At 39.7% G+C, this 12,573-nt stretch overlaps 1 protein-coding gene across 3 annotated transcripts in view; it reads right to left on the minus strand.

The window, feature by feature from the left end:
• The window catches only part of PLEKHM3 (pleckstrin homology domain containing M3), a 153,761-nt gene that overhangs the window by 40,887 nt on the left and 100,301 nt on the right, over positions 1 to 12,573 (minus strand). The gene's annotated exons all lie outside the window — the stretch shown is intronic.

Raw genomic sequence — 12,573 nt, forward strand, 5'->3', positions numbered from 1 at the left:
TAACCTGTTCATCTTCACAAAAGTTCTTGAAAACTGCCTATCAGTGAACCTGTCATGATTGCATTAGACTTGATGCTTGTATCTAAGGAGACCTGTGTGTCTAATCAGAATGTTCCCTGACTTACGGGTGTTTTTAGGTTTTGGAAGGTAACACTGCCCCATTCAATTAGAATGACTTATAAGATATGTGGAGTGTCAATAGCCCTATCTAATACCAGGCAATTTAAGGTCAGGTTTTTGTTTACATAATTATCACTGAATTCTAGACATTTAATCTTATCTCTTGAAATACCTAACTGGGAGTTAGTAAGTAAGCAATCAGGATGCATATAGCATTTTCTAGAATCTCACTTAACGTTTTCAATGCCCTTTTGCAGCTCTGCTTCTTCCTTCCTGCCCTCTCAGAAATGACCTGACCTCACAGCTCCCTCCCCTGAGGCACATTATTTGATCTTGATCACCTGGCTGGTCCCCAAATTCCTATAGTTTTAAATGGGTGTTTTTGTAGTCCATAAAAGGAGAAACAGTATTGATATCATATTTTTTTTTTTTATCCATTCCCCAGACACTCAGAGGTCACAATAATTTCATACCACCCAGGGCACTGTGCAGGGCAAGTCTGTTACCAAACTTGAACATTTTTACCATGTAGTTTGGTGTCAATTCAAGGAAAAGTCAATATACCTGACTAACCTGCCTTAGACTTGGCCTTAAATAAAAAATTAAAACTGTGATTTTACAACAGGATGACATTCAGAGATAAGATCAGGTTCAAAGACAAAAGCATTTTAAATAGCAGGCCCACACGTGATGTGTTCAGAGTTTTGGTAAAATCTAAATGGAAATGGGTCCTAAGAAAGGAAGCCCTGTAAAGAACCAATTTTTCAGAGCAATGAGGGCAGACGGTCTGTGATCTGGTCCAGCCTCTAAGCCTCTCCACACCAGTAGCCTGCGTTTCTCCCTTCCAGCATCTCTGTGCCACTAGGCCAGAAGAGCGAGGACTCTCCTACCGTCATTTGCTATGGCTGGTGGCTCTAGCCGAGGGAAAACTATCAAGCAGGTCAGAGTTTTGTAGGAGTCGTAAAGGTTTTCGCTTTCCTTGGGCTTTCTGTTCTTCAGGAGCATGGGTAATTGAAAAAGGATATTACTTCATTTCCTCAGTCTCTCCTTTATTTTTTTAAATTTACTTTATTATTTTTTTTTTTTAGTGAAGAGCACTCAGCTAATTGGAACTCCAGGCAATTGTAGAGTAGCTTAGGTTTCACTGCCTATCTCTCATATATATGTATTTAAACTGAGGTATCACATATATAAGATAGAGTGCAGAGATCTTAGGTACAACTCAATGAATTTTTGAACGTGTGTGAAACTATTATCGTCCTACCCGCTCTCTTGGCCTCCAGCCCCAACCATGCCAACCTATTCTCTATGCTATCACCAGAAGGATCTTATTAAAATACAGATTTGACCAAGTGATAAAAATGACACCAGCTGGTGCACCACCCCCACAGCAGTGACTGACTGTTTAATCTGTGCCAGTCACTGCCCTAAGCTTTCTAATTCATTTCTTCCTTAAGCTAGTATAAGTCCAGCACTTGGAACATTTGCAGGCACATAGTGAGCCTTAAATAAATAACTTATTATTATGCACAAGAGCCTTAAAAGGTCCATGTTTTTATCATTACCAATTTGGAGGTGATAAAACTGAGGCTTATAAGGCTTAAGTCATTTGCACAAGGTCACTCAGCTTGGATGTCTAGAGTATATACCACTATACTTCAGTGTGTTCCTAGAACTGGTATTTCTTTTTTTTTTTCTTCTTTTTCTTTTTCCTTTCCTTTTCTTTCTAGATTTATTTGTTTGAGAGAGAGTGCGTGCACACGCATGCATGCACACGAGTGGAGAGAGGGGCAGAGGGAGAGAATCTTCAAGCAGACTCCCCACTGAGCATCTCACGACCCTGAGATCATGACCTGAGCCGAAACCAAGAGTTGGACACTTAACTGAGCCACCCAGGCACCCCCAACTGGTATTTCTTTAATGAAAACCCCTCGAAGCTTCCTCAGCTCCTACAAGATAGGGTCTCAACTCCTTAGTATGCCCTACAAGGTCTTCCCACAAGCTAGGTAGGTACATCCTGTCTTTCCAAACTTGCTTCTAGTTTTTATCTACTGTGCATCCATCTCCTGCTCTCACAATGCCTACCTACCTCATCATTCCCTGAAAAAGTTCTGATCTTAATAACTACTATTTATTGCTCTCATCATGTATGAGTTCTGGATGCTTTCTATACTTACCTCCAATTCTTACTGCAACTGCCCAAAATAAGTAGTATCCTACTCGTTTTACAGTTAAGTAAACAGAGATAGAAAGATTCAGCGGCGTGTCTCATGGTCAGAGAGCCAATATGCACCAAAGCTGGAGTTTGAACTCAGGCCTGTATGATTTTAGTGCCTTGTGCTGCTCTCATATGTGGCCCAGTGTATGTCAGTTCCTAAGGCATTTTTGATTCTAGCTACCACTTGACCCCGTCTTGCTCTGCTGCCTTCCACAGATGTAAACAGATTACTTGTTAAGGAGGTTAATGCTCCATTTCCATTTCAGGTCTTTCCAAGTGCATTCAACCTTTGCATTCAAAAAGCTGAAATGGAATATTTCTGGAATATTCCTACTGCAGGCCCCAGAGCCAAACATTTAAACGACAACTTTGTCCAAACAAAATGGCAAGTCTGGGACCAGGTGAGGTTATGGCTTAATGGCATGAACCTAGAGGGCAGAAGAGTTGCTGCCAGTTAAACACCACATGCACTTTAGCAGAACCTCCAGGGGATGTGTGACTCATGAACTCCTGCGACATGTACAATTCCTGAGGGATGAGCTAGTCAGCTCTCCAAACAGGAGGACAATGGAGGATGAATTCTGTGGGCAGCCAGAAAGGCCAGAGTGGGCAATTTTTGAACTGATCTTGCAAAGCATTTTATCATTGGAATAGCTAACATTCTTGTTGATTATGTAAAATAAAAAATACTGAAGCATTTGAACATTTGGTACATGTTCAGCTCCTTCTGTACCTCAAAAATGAATATTAATGTGCAGTCTGTAAAAGTCTTATAACTTGACAGGAAGTGGCTGGCTCTGCAACTGTCTCCTGACAAGTTTTGGCAGCATTTGGCTGTGATCATTCAATCATACTTGTATTTAAGATTAAACAATAAGTGAATTCTTTTTTTTTTTTTTAAAGAAAAGATTTACTTGTTTGTTTTAGGGAGGTATGGACAGAGGGATAGGGAGGGAGGGAGTCTCAAGCAGATTCCATGCTGAGCACGGAGCTTGATGAAGGGCTCCATCTCACAACCCTGAGATCACAACCTGAGCAGAAACCAAGAGTTGGACACTTAACCGACTGTGCCACCCAGGCGCCCTTAAAATAAATTAATTCTTTAGCTTATTAATTTACATAAATGTAAACTACGTGTGTTACTTTTCAAGTCCTGAGCTAAAAATTCTCACTGTTAAGAAAAAGTACAAAAATTCAACTTGGAATCAGTATAATTATTAAAATAATTTTAAAAAGTAAAATGAGTTGACAAGTTGATCCCAAAGTTGGGCTGGAAGGATAAAAGGGCAGGCGTAAGTAAGACAATTTTATAAAAGAAGAATATGAGGATATATTTGTGCTACTGGATATGAAAATATCATGAAATTCAAATGATTGGTATTGGCGATTAGACTTGCTACTGAGGAAGTAGAAGTGATTGCTCAGAAACAGACCCCAGGACACACATGTAATTAGATTATGATGAATATGGAATCAAAAGTCAGCATGGAAAGGACAGATTATTTAAAAAGGAGCTGAAATGACTGCTTACCCATTTTGGGGGGAAAAACCCTTATACCCTCACTTATACCATGAAGAAAAATAAATCCCAGAAACTTACTAAATTATTAAATGTATAAAATAAACTATTTTAAAAGATAAGAAAATGCAAATTATTATTCATCTGATTCAAACATGGAGAAAGGCTTCGTAGGATTTAAAGCCTCAGAAAAAAATCACAAAAGGGAAAAGTGGACAGATCTGAACTCATAAAAGTTGAAAACTTTTGTTTATCAAAACATCATATATATAAAATCCGAGGGCAAACAACAAAACTAGGAAAAACATGACACTTAATGTATAAGGAACTCATGCAAACTAACTGAAAAAATAGCCTGTCCCAAATGGGCAAAAGATGTAATCATTTTTTTAAATTGTAGTAATCATACAAAAAAATGTTTAGTTTCCCAAATAATAAAAAAATAGATACACAAAGTCAAATAATGAGGAATCTTTTTTTACCTCTAAAATTATCAAAGATGTGCACATGTGCACATGCGTGTGCTTAAAATAACAATGGCTGGGGCGCCTGGGTGGCTCAGTTGTTAAGTGTCTGCCTTCGGTTTGGGTCATGATCCCAGGGTCCTGGGATCAAGCCCCGCATCGGGCTCCCTGCTCAGCGGGAAGCCTGCTTCTCCCTCTCCCTCTCCCTCTCCCTACCCCTTCCCCTCAAATAAATAAGTAAGTAAGTAAATAAATAAATAAATCTTAAAAAAAAAAAAATAACAGTGGCTAATGCTGAAGGGAGAACTTGCCATGTTGGCAGGTATTAAGCTAGTAAACTACCCAGAGCTTTTAAAAAGTTCAAACCCTGACTATAATAATTCCTCTTCTGAATTTATCTTAAATAACCAGAAGCTAAATGATTTTATACAAGGATGTATATCCTAGTATTATTTATAATACAGAATTGGAAACCCCTAAATGTCCAGTAAAAAGGAAAAGGCATTAAACTATAGCAACAGAATCTTGTACAAGAAAACAAAAGAGCTAGTGCTTCTGAAGATTATTTAATAAGTTATAAAGCAAGATAAAAATTTATATACCGTAAAGAATGAGCCATGTTTTATACCTACACATGCATAAAAAAGAACTAGCCAGGGGCGCCTGGGTGGCTCAGTCAGTTAAGCGGCTGCCTTCGGCTCGGGTCGTGATCCCGGGGTCCTGGGATCGAGCCCTGCGTCAGGCTCCCTGCTCAGTGGAGAGTCTGCTTCTCCCTCTCTCTCTGCCTACTTGTGCTCTCTATCTCTCTGTCAAATAAATGAATAAAATCTTAAAAAAAAAAAAAAAAAAGAACTAGCCAGATGTGTATCTAATTATTAACTGTGCTGATGGGCTAATAGTAATTAATAATAGCAGAAGCAGCTAACCTTGGCTAGGTATGTGATCTCATTCAATCCTCCTATCATTGTTAGATCTTATTCCCCCCACTCTATGTGGGGATGCTGAACAGTGGACCTGGGATTCAAACTCTGGTCTACCAAGGGCTGGGATCTGAACCTCTCCATCATGCTGCCACATGGTTACTTTCTCCCTAGTAACTGTACTTCCAGATTCTGTGACATGAGTATACTTTAATAATCTGGGGGAAAACACAACTTTTAAAAAAGTGAATTGGGGCCAAGAAGCTCTTGGAATTCTAGTGTTCTGTCCCGTGACAGCCTGTGGTATGGGAGACTGTGCCACCAGTGAGTCCTTCCACTCTTGTCCTTGGCTCTGGGTTCTCTTTCTTCAATTTCCCATCCCTTTCTCCTCTTTCCAGTGTACATCGTGGATTCACTTGGTGATGGTGGGAAGCCCTTGGTGCATGGTGGTGCCATCCCAGGGCTGGTCTGGCCTACTCATTTTCTTTCCTCTGCCTCTCTCTTTTCCTACCCTTAGACTTCCTAGCACCCCTGGGAATAAGCCTGGTTCAAAGTTCTGGTTTAACAAAACAAAACAGGGCATCCTGGGGTTAACTCGGCCTTTCACAGTTCTATGATTAAATTGCATTTTTCAGTGGTTCTGCCTTTAAACTCAAACCCTTTTAAAGAGAAATTTAAGGAGAGCAAAACATAGGAAACAGTGCCAAATGCCAATAACATATTTTAGTCGTTTGGGGAATGGGCAGCTTTAGAAACCGCAAATTCCCACTTATGCAAGGGCTACTTGAGCTTTTTTCTTTATTGCTTACTGACAGAAGCCTGGCTTTAGACCATGGTCAGAGTTGTTCTCCCTTGTTTTCTTTGTCTCTCTTCCTCTGAAAACAGTTATAAAAGGCCTGAGTTATCACAATGAGAGTTGTCTAAGCCTAAAGGTCTAATCAAATAACAAAAATCATTTTCCACTGATGTAGTTAGTTCAGACTAAAAGGCAGATCCAAGTCTGTCTTGGTACCTGTTATACCTGCTCAACAAGCTGTCCTTATTGAACCCTGCACTCTAAGCTTGGGAGGCTCTACCCATGTGATTTCACCAGTTGGCAAGGCTTTGGTACCATGTGCTCGGCTAGGTGTTCTGTCTCCTTTCTCCCAAAGAAAGTGATGAAAGGGGAAGATATGAATATTGTTTTGTGATTATGCTGTTCCAAACCATAGCTGGCACAATATAAAATGGAAAGAATCCCGAGAGCTCCCTATCAGGGACTATGAACCCAAACATCAGAGTTTAATGAGGAAGTTCTTCTTCTCAGCCCTTACCCTCAGAGCTAGATTATGGTGTGGCTCAGCCAGTCGCAGGACATGAACTGGTAAATTGTACCATATTATCACCAAATAAATTGGAAATAAGGTGCCAGTAAGCTCATGTTTCCACAGCTACTCCTTAAATTACTGGCAAATGTGAACTAGTCCCTCTAGAGGATAAGTAGATAGCAGTGGAAATTTTAAGAAACTTCTTTATATATTGAGTACTGAGCATTTTGGTGGTAAGCACATGTACAGAGAAACTGTAAGCCAGGGAAAGCATCCTGGAATGAAGCAGCTGACAATCATCTGAGCAGTCAATTAACATGGGTGCAATAGATTACTTTCATTGCATAAAAGTCCACTGATTCTGTAAAAACTGCAAAGAAAAAGAAGAATTATAAAGTTGGAAAAAGATACAAATATCCTCAAAAAAATACTAGCCAGCGGCGCCTGGGTGGCTCAGTCAGTTAAGCATCTGACTCTTGATTTTGGCTCAGGTCAGATCTGAGGTTTGTGAGATCAAGCCCTGTGTTAGGCTCCGTGCTGGGCGTGGAGCCTGCTTCAGATTCTTGATCTCTCCCTTTCCCTCTGCCCCCCACCCTCATGCTTGCTTTCTCTCTTTCTCTCTCAAAAACAACAAGAACAAACCCAAAACCCCAAACAACAACAAAAAACTAGCCAACTGAATCTAGCAACATATAAAAAGAATTAAACACTATGACTAATTGGGATTCATCCCAGGAATGCAAGGTTGGTTTAACATCTAAAAAACAATGTAATAGACCATACTAATAGAATAAAGGACAAAAACCACATGATCATCTCAATAGATGACAAAAAAAAAGCATTAGACAAAATCTAACATCTCTCTGTGGTAAAAACATTTGACAAACTAAGAAAAGAAGGGAACTTCTTCAACAGATACAGGCTAGCCATGAAATACTCAGTTTAAAGTATATTTAATGACGAAAGATCCGGGCGCCTGGGTGGTTCAGTCGTTAAGCGTCTGCCTTCGGCTCAGTTCATGATCGCAGGGTCCTGGGATCGAGTCCCACACCAGGCTCCCTGCTTGGCGGGAAGCCTGCTTCTCCGTCTCCCACACCCCCTGCTTGTGTTCCCTCTCTCGCTGTCTCTCTCTTTGTTGAAAAATACATAAAACCTTTTAAAAAAAATGATGAAAGATCAAATGTTTTATACTTAAGATCGGGAACCCGACAAGGATGTCTGTTCTCAACACATCTACTCAACATTTTACTGGAGGTTCTAGCTAGGACAACTGGGCAAGAAAAAGAAAAACTCCTGATGATGACAAGATCCGGTATATGAAAAAGTTGGAAACATTTTGCTGACATGAAAGCCAGAAAAAAAAAAACTTTTAGGTATATTTTGATCAAGACTTTGTAATTATATCCATGTATGTTTCCTGTACTCTTGGAGAGGCTGTGACTAACACTATCCAGTTCAGAGTTATGGAAACACTTATCAGGAATCCCATTCTGAATAAGTTAAAAAGGTAGTGCTACTGTTAGAGCATGTAATAAATTCTTCATTTTCAACAGAGAGAAGTATAATATATTTTTATTGATAATCAGTTTCTCTCCCTCTTTCCCTATCTACTAAATATATTAAATACTCTTTGAGTACATATTCAAAGTATGTTTAAAGAGTACCAGTGAGTAGGATGCCAAATTATTAGCCTGCTTGGGCATCCACATATTTCAGTCTGGCCCTGCTTTCTGCAGGTACTCTGGGTCATGGCTACTCCCAAGAGAAAAAAAGATGACATTAGTCTGATAGGCCTGTTCCAGGTCCCCTTGTATTGCCATCTGCTGCTGAAACCAAGGTCATTGGGCCCATGAAGATGAGAATCTGCCTGTCTCTCTACAAAGATCCTTTAAGGTACAAGGAAAGTCATGTAAGGGACAGGGCTACTCAGACATCTTAGAGTTAGTGAAATAAAAACATGAAAGCCAGTAATATCCACCAAGTCTACAGAGTGATCCAGGGGCCTGGGAATGTCTCAGGTCTGAGAGCTCTCTACCTAGTTTGTTTTCTTCCTTAGAGCATTGACTATGGCAGCGATCCTGTTGATTTGGGGTTGCTGGCCAATGCTGGCCTTGAACTTGCCAGATCTCCCCTGGCTAACTCAGACCTATCCTGACAAATCATCTTAAATTTTGCTGGAGTCTTTGAACTTTGCTTCTTGTCTGTGCTTTAGCCTTACAATTAACCCCTCCAACTCTAGTCTCCTTGACATTGGGCATTTGGGGCCTCCTCTCCCTTTTACAACTTTTTCTGCATCTCCAATGGCTTCCTTCTAGATCAACTCTGAACTCAGAGTAAAAAAAAAAAAATGTGTTCGTCAAAGCATGAAATGAAAAAACAGAAAAATGACTTTTCTTCCTAAATATGTCCAAGATTTTTAGCTTCTCTATTCTCCTAAGTCCCAGAAAAAACAGCAGCAACGTTAAAGAAAAACAAACAAAAAACCAATGACTGTTTAAGTATTTCTCAATTGTGGTCTGAACTTTCCACTTTGGAAGTGCAAAATGAAATAAACATTTTAGTGAATATGAGTATTCCAATGGATTGGTTGCTCATAGTAACTATTTCAGAGATATCTCATCTTTCAAAAATTATTTTATTAATAATGAGCACTGCAGTCTTGATAGGAAAACTATAAATCTAGAGAACAGACATGAAAGAATTTCATATAAGCAGGATCTCTTTAATAATTTCCCTGAAAAAATGCTTTAATGCACTTTAGAAAGAGATTGGCATGATTCCATATCACCCTTCCTGAAGTACTCAAGATTGCTAAGCAATGAAGAGGAAGCCTACCATGAACAGCGACTGAGCAATGGCACCCAAATTTCATGTTTTCTGGATCAGCACAATTTTTTTTAAAGTTTTAAATCTTTACTTCTGCCAAATAAGGATATTAAAGACTAAACAATCTATTGACGATCACTATCATTTCGTAAGAAATGGGATTTTAAAACTAAAAAAGTAGATATAGTAGGATTTCAGAAAAAAAAAATTTTTTTAGCCTATATCGTGGTATTAAAAATTCCCCACATTATATTATTTTTCTCCCTTCTGTATGACCTACTGAAAACTCCATCCCAGATGAGCCCTTAACCAATGGAGGGAAGGTGGGGATCTTTTTGATAAGAGTAGGAGGAATCTCACTCAATGTTTGCCAAAATCATTGCTTTAAAGTTAACTTCAAAATAGAAGAATCAGGACAGTGTTTCCCAAACTTCAATCAGTGAAAACACTTTCACAAACGTTGTCATAGCTGCATTCCACCTGTGCTATTTACTTAATGTTTTATTTAGACAGAGTCATTTGTTGACTCAAGTAAGTTTAAAAATGAAAGCCATAGATGAATACCATAAATGGAAACCAGTATCCCGTGCCATAAAATCAAGATAACACAACTGGCTGGAAAACCCTGAGCCTGCTGCCAATTCTGTTCAAAAAAAAAAAAAAAAAAAAGGATTAGCAGGTGTTAGGGGTTCAAGTCACAGCAGCACCAGAATAAATCTTTGTTTAATTTAACCTCAAGGACAGAAAGAGAATTGAAGGGAATAATTTTCTCATAATGCAATTAAATGTCGTTTAATGCCATGTCTATGTACTGTCTAGAGCATCTCTTGTACCAACCAATTTCGTTTTGGTAGAAATTCCATGGAATCAGAGGTCTCCTTGCAAAGTAATTAAAAGCACTGGTTAAACTGGCCTTCCTCAGTTCAGATTCTGAGACTTTTCCACATACTAGCTGGTGACTTTGAGCAAGTTATTAACCTGCTCTGCCTGAGGTTTTCATCTAAGAAATGGACATAACAATAATACCCACTTCACAGACTGGTTGCGAGGGTCAAATGAGTAGATACACGTAAAGCTCGCAGAACTGTAAATAGCACACTAAGAGCTTAAAAACATTATTCTTCATACCCCACACTTTGAAGAATGCCAAATTAGGATACTGAAGGCCTATATGAAGTTGTATCAGGCATACAGTAATATAGTAACCTATTTCTGGAGAGAACAGAGAGCTAGGGAGTAAGAATGACCATTCTTTGGTAATTTGAATTAAAAGAGTAACTCCATACACATGCATCTATGGTAATTTATTGCTCATTTGGCTTGTTTCCTTCCATGCCCCATTTTCTTGGCTAAGAGCACTGCTGAGTGATGTATTTTCGCCTTTAAGGCCTAGTACACAATGCCTTTGACACAGAAAGGTCACACCATACAGAAAGGCTTTCAGGATCTTAACTGTAAGTCACTACTTAGGTAAACAAGGCCATCTAAATATACGAGGCTTTTAACTATGAAATCAATGTCCCCTCTATTTAGAGTAAACAATAGAATTAACATAGGATTTAACCCTCAGAGTGGTTACTCTTTATGATTTAATTCGTATTGCGAAATATAGTGAGGGAGGACTTACTCATCACTAAATCATCAAATAAATAAGCTAACATCAAAAACCAGTCGTTCTAGGGGGCTCCTGAGATGGATTAGTTGGTCCTGAACAAGAAAGACATATATTAACATACCCTAAGCTGTTGCCTTTCATGTGTTTCATCCCTTTTGTCCCTGGAACTATATTTAGTACAGAGGGAACAACAGTGCTGCCAGGGCAGTCAAGTAGAAAGAGAGGGTATTAATTTAGTAGGTCATGGTCAAGGTTAGGTAGGGCAAGAGATAGTGGACAAGTACACGATGAGTTTGGTAGACTCCAAGATAAGGTCATTTGGAAATTTATAGCAATCTCCAGACCCTCTGTTGGGTCTACCTTGATGGTGGCCTCGTTCAGAAGGATCTGTATTTTATTTTATTTATTTTTTTTTTTTAAAGATTTTATTTATTTATTTGACAGAGAGAGACACAGCGAGAGAGGGAACACAAGCAGGGGGAGTGGGAGAGGGAGAAGCAGGCTCCCCGCAGAGCAGGGAGCCCGATGCGGGACTCGATCCCAGGACCCTGGGATCATGACCTGAGCTGAAGGCAGTCGCTTAACCAACTGAGCCACCCAGGCGCCCCAGGATCTGTATTTTAAAAATACCTGTCTTCAGTCCCTGTCCATTTCGCGGGGAGGGACCGTTTATTCCATCTATAGAACCTGCCTCTTGATAACACCTTTACTGCCTCTTCTTCCTCTCCATTCAGTTCTGGCTGTTTTCTTCCTCGAGTGTCCCAAGTTGAACACTTCAGCTTTTCCCTTTTGCTGTCATCCTCTCCCATTTGTAAGTTGCCTCCCTCTCCTCTACAGACCTCTGGATTGCTAGGTTTCTTCTGATCAGGCCAAGTCCTCATTCTCATTTGCTCTGCTTTTTCAGGAAGGTCACTCAGCTTTTCTATTAAATTCTGCATCAAACACTAACTGTTCTTTCTTAAAAATGTTATCTGTCCTTTCCCCCTTCTCTTCTTCCCACACTGCCAAGGACAGTTTTTGTAAATTCCTTCACTCTACTTTTATTATGTCTGTAAGCAATAGAATGTTCCAGATGCTGGAAGTGGAATGAAGTCACATCTTCTAATTTTCCTTTGCACCTTTCCCCTAGGACCTACTCCTTTTAGAAAGCTTAGATGAGTACTTCAGGGGAGACCATGAAGAGCAGAATAAACTCAGATGCAATACAGTAAATTCTTTACCCCTTCTTTTACTGAGTTTGCATCTGGTCCGGGTATTTAATCGAAAAGAGTGCCCAGGGGCGCCTGGCTGGCTCAGTTGGTAGAGCATGCAACTCTTGATCTTGGAGTTGTGGGTTCAAGCTCCACACTGGGTGTGGAGATTACTTAAAAATAAAATTTTTCCTTTTTTTTCCTCCCTCCCTCCCTCTCTCCCTCCCTCCCTCTCTCCCTCCCCGTCTTAAAGAGTGCCCAGGGTTGGAGCTCAATAAACCTTAACCATTAGCTGTGGCTCTATAGCTTTTAGTGAGTTCTACGCCTTATCTATAGATGATCTCTATGTTCTGGGGTAAATGAACACTTTTGGATCTATTTGATTACAATGATC

This window comes from Neomonachus schauinslandi, chromosome 3, assembly GCF_002201575.2.
Source record: "Neomonachus schauinslandi chromosome 3, ASM220157v2, whole genome shotgun sequence".
In the NCBI taxonomy this organism is placed as follows: domain Eukaryota; kingdom Metazoa; phylum Chordata; class Mammalia; order Carnivora; family Phocidae; genus Neomonachus; species Neomonachus schauinslandi.